Source organism: Aegilops tauschii, chromosome 7 (assembly GCF_002575655.3).
Source record: "Aegilops tauschii subsp. strangulata cultivar AL8/78 chromosome 7, Aet v6.0, whole genome shotgun sequence".
In the NCBI taxonomy this organism is placed as follows: Eukaryota; Viridiplantae; Streptophyta; class Magnoliopsida; order Poales; family Poaceae; genus Aegilops; species Aegilops tauschii.
Genome location: NC_053041.3, coordinates 146,316,946 through 146,322,105, shown reverse-complemented (window position 1 = coordinate 146,322,105; position 5,160 = coordinate 146,316,946).

Genomic DNA, 5,160 nt, shown 5'->3' with positions numbered 1-5,160 from the left:
CTATATATAGTGGGGGTGGGAGGGCAGCCGCACCCCCTTCCCTGGCGCAGCCCTCCCCCCTCTCCAACACCTCCTCCTCCTTCGTAGTGCTTGGCGAAGCCCTGTCGGAGAACCATGAGCTCCACCACCACCACGTCGTCGTGCTGCCGGAGTTCTCCCTCAACTTCTCCTCTCCCCTTGCTGGATCAAGAAGGAGGAGACGTCCCCGGGCTATACGTGTGTTGAATGCGGAGGCGCCGTCCGTTCGGCGCTTGGATCGGATATTCCGCGATTTGAATCGCCGCGAGTACGACTCCATCAACCGCATTCTTGTAACGCTTCCGCTTAGCGATCTTCAAGGGTATGAAGATGCACTCCCTCTCTCTCGTTGCTAGTATCTCCTAGATTGATCTTGGTGACACGTTGGAAAATTTTGAATTATTACTACGTTCGACAACAGTGGTATCATGAGCTAGGTCTATGCGTAGATTCTATGCACGAGTAGAACACAAGTAGTTGTGGGCGATGATTCGTTCAATTTGCTTACCGTTACTAGTCTTATCTTGATTTGGCGGCATTGTGGGATGAAGCGGCCCGGACCGACCTTACACGTACGCTTACGTGAGACATGTTCCACCGATTGACATGCACTTGTTGCATAAGGTGGCTAGCGGGTGTCTGTCTCTCCCACTTTAGTCGGATCGGATCGATGAAGAGGGTCCTTATGAAGGGTAAATAGCAATTGGCATATCACCGTTGTGGCTTTTGCATAGGTAAGAAATGTTCTTGCTAGAAACCCATAGCAACCACGTAAAACATGGAACAACAATTAGAGGACGTCTAAATTGTTTTTGCAGGGTATGCTATGTGATGTGATATGGCCAAAAGGATGTGATGAATTATATATGTGATGTATGAGATTGATCATGTTCTTGTAACAGGAATCACGACTTCATGTTGATGAGTATGACAACCGGCAGGAGCCATAGGAGTTGTCTTAATTTATTGTATGACTTGCGTGTCAATGTAAACGCCATGTAATTACTTTACTTTATTGCTAACCGTTAGCCATAGTAGTAGAAGTAATAGTTGGCGAGACAACTTCATGAAGACACGATGATGGAGATCATGGTGTCATGCCGGTGACGAAGGTGATCATGCCACACCTCGAAGATGGAGATCAAAGGCGCAAGATGATATTGGCCATATCATGCCACTTTATGATTTGCATGTGATGTTTGTCATGTTTACATCTTATTTGCTTAGAACAACGGTAGCATAAATAAGATGATCCCTCACTAAAGTTTCAAGAAATGTGTTCCCCCTAACTGTGCACCGTTGCGAAGGTTCGTTGTTTCGAAGCACCACGTGATGATCGGATGTGATAGATTCTAACGTTCGCATACAACGGGTGTAAGCCAGATTTACACATGCGGAACACTTAGATTGACTTGACGAGCCTAGCATGTACAAACATGGCCTCGGAACACGAGAGACCGAAAAGGTCGAACATGAGTCGTATAGTAGATGCGACCAACATGGAGATGTTCACCGTTGATGACTAGTCCGTCTCACGTGATGATCGGACATGGCCTAGTCGATTCGGATCATGTATCACTTAGATGACTAGAGGGATGTCTATCTGAGTGGGAGTTCATTAAATAATTTGATTAGATGAAATTAATTATCATGAACTTAGTCTAAAATTATCTTTACAATCTATCTTGTAGATCTAATGGCCCACGCTAATGTAGCCCTCAACTTCAACGTGTTCCTAGAGAAAACCAAGCTGGAAGACGATGGTAGCAACTATACGGACTGGGTCCGTAACTTGAGGATCATCCTCATAGCTGCCAAGAAAGCATATGTCCTTGAAGCACCGATAGGTGACGCACCCATTTTCTCAGCAACTCAAGACATTATGAACGCCTGGCAGTCGCGTAGTGATGATTACTCCCTGGTTCAGTGCGGCATGCTTTACAGCTTAGAACCGGGGCTCCAAAAGCGTTTTGAGCAACACGGAGCATATGAGATGTTCCAAGAGCTGAAAATGGTTTTCCAAGCTCATACCCGGGTCAAGAGATATGAAGTCTCCGACAAGTTCTACAGTTGTAAGATGGATGAAAACAGTTCTGTCAGCAAGCATATACTCAAAATGTCTGGGTTGCACAACCGCTTGTCTCAGCTGGGAGTTAATCTTCCAGATGACTCAGTCATTGACAGGATCCTCCAGTCGCTTCCACCTAGCTACAAGAGCTTTGTGATGAACTACAATATGCAAGGGATGGAGAAGTCCATTCCTGAGTTATATTCAATGCTAAAATCAGCGGAGGTGGAGATCAAAAAGGAACATCAAGTATTGATGGTGAATAAGACCACTAGTTTCAAGAAAGGCAAGGGTAAGAAGAACTTCAAGAAGGACGGCAAGGGAGTTGATGCGCCCGATAAGTCAGTTGCCGGGAAGAAGCCAAAGAATGGACCAAGCCTGAGACTCAGTGCTTTTATTGCAAGGGAAATGGTCACTGGAAGCGGAACTGCCCCAAGTACTTAGCGGATAAGATGGCCGGCAACACCAAAGGTATATATGATATACATGTTATTGATGTGTACCTTACCAACGTTCGTAGTAGCTCCTGGGTATTTGATACCGGTGCGGTTGCTCACATTTGTAACTCAAAATAGGAGCTGTGGAATAAGCGAAGACTGGCGAAGGACGAGGTGATGATGCGCGTCGGGAATGGTTCCAAGGTCGATGTGATCGCCGTCGGCACGCTACCTCTACATCTACCTTCAGGATTAGTTTTAAACCTCAATAATTGTTATTTAGTGCCAGCTTTGAGCATGAAGATCGTATCTGGATCTCGTTTAATGCGAGATGGCTACTCATTTAAATCTAAGAATAATGGTTGTTCTATTTATATGAGAGATATGTTTTATGGTCATGCCCCGCTGGTCAATGGTTTATATTTATTGAATCTCAAACGTGATGTTACACATATTCATAATGTGAATGCCAAAACATGTAAGGTTGATAATGGTAGTCCCACATACCTGTGGCACTGCCGCCTTGGTCACATTGGTGTCGAACGCATGAAGAAACTCCATGCAGATGGACTTTTGGAGTCTCTTGATTATGAATCATTTGACACGTGCGAACCATGCCTCATGGGCAAAATGACCAAGACTCCATTCTCCGGAACAATGGAGCGAGCAACCAACTTGTTGGAAATAATACATACTAATGTATGCGGTCCAATGAGCGTTGAGGCTCGCGGTGGCTATCGTTATGTTCTCACCCTCACTGATGACTTGAGTAGATATGGGTATGTCTACTTAATGAAACACAAGTCTGAGACCTTTGAAAAGTTCAAGGAATTTCAGAGCGAGGTAGAGAATCAACGTGACAGAAAAATAAAGTTCTTACGATCAGATCGTGGAGGAGAATATTTGAGTCACGAGTTTGGCATGCACCACAACTTACGCCGCCTGGAACACCTCAGCTTAATGGTGTGTCCGAACGTCATAATCACACTCTATTGGATATGGTGCGATCTATGATGTCTCTTACCGATCTACCGCTATCATTTTGGGGTTATGCTTTAGAGACTGCCGCATTCACTTTAAATAGGGCTCCGTCGAAATCTGTTGAGACGACACCGTATGAATTATGGTCTGGGAAGAAACCTAAGTTGTCGTTTCTGAAAGTTTGGGGATGCGATGCTTATGTCAAGAAACTTTAACCTAAAAAGCTCGAACCCAAATTGGAAAAATGTGTCTTCATAGGATACCCTAAGGAAACTATTGGGTATACCTTGAACCTCATCCGAAGGCAAGATCTTTGTTGCCAAGAATGTATCCTTTCTGGAGAAAGAGTTTCTCTCGATAGAAGTAAGTGGGAGGAAAGTAGAACTTGATGAGGTACTCCCTCTTGAACCGGAGAGTAGCGCAGTTCAAGAAGATGTTTCTGTGGTGCCTGCACTGACTAGAGAGGAAGTTAATGATGATGATCATGAAACTTCGGATCAAGTTGCTACTGAACTTCATAGGTCCACAAGGCCGTGTTCCGCACAAGAGTGGTACGACAACCCTTACCTGGAAATCACGTTGTTAGACAACGGTGAACCTTCGAACTATGAAGAAGCGATGACGGGCCCAGATTCCAACAAATGGCTTGAAGCCATGAAATCCGAGATAGGATCCATGTATGAAAACAAAGTATGGACTTTGACGGACTTGCTCGATGATCGGCAAGCCATAGAGAATAAGTGGATCTTTAAGAAGAAGACTGACGCGGATGGTAATGTGACCGTCTATAAGGCTCGGCTTGTCGCTAAGGGTTACCGAAAAGTTCAAGGGGTTGACTACGATGAGACCTTCTCACCCATAGCAAAGTTGAAGTCCGTCCGAATCATGTTAGCAATTGCCGCATTCTATGATTATGAGATATGGCAAATGGATGTCAAAACGGCATTCCTTAACGGTTTCCTTAAGGAAGAATTGTATATGATGCAGCCGGAAGGTTTTGTCGATCCTAAGAATGCTGGCAAGGTATGCAAGCTCCAACGCTCCATCTATGGGTTGGTGCAAGCATCTCGGAATTGGAACATTCGCTTTGCTGAAATGATCAAAGCGTTTGGGTTTATACAGACTTATGGAGAAGCCTGTATTTACAAGAAAGTGAGTGGGAGCTCTGTAGCATTTCTCATATTATATGTGGATGACATACTACTTATTGGAAATGATATAGAACTTTTGGAAAGCATAAAGGCCTACTTGAATAAGTGTTTTTCAATGAAGGACCTTGGAGAAGCTGCTTACATATTAGGCATCAAGATCTATAGAGATAGATCGAGACGCCTCATTGGTCTTTCACAAAGCACGTACCTTGACAAGATATTGAAGAAGTTCAATATGGATCAGTCCAAGAAGGGGTTCTTGCCTATATTGCAAGGTGTGAGATTGAGCACAGCTCAATGCCCGACCTCAGCAGAAGATAGAGAAAAGATGAGTGTCATCCCCTATGCCTCAGCCACAGGCTCTATTATGTATGACGTGCTATGTACCAGACCTGATGTGAACCTTGTTGTAAGTTTGCTAGGGAGGTACCAAAGTGATCCCGGTATGGAACACTGGACAGCGGTCAAGAATATCCTGAAGTACCTAAAAAGGACTAAGGATATG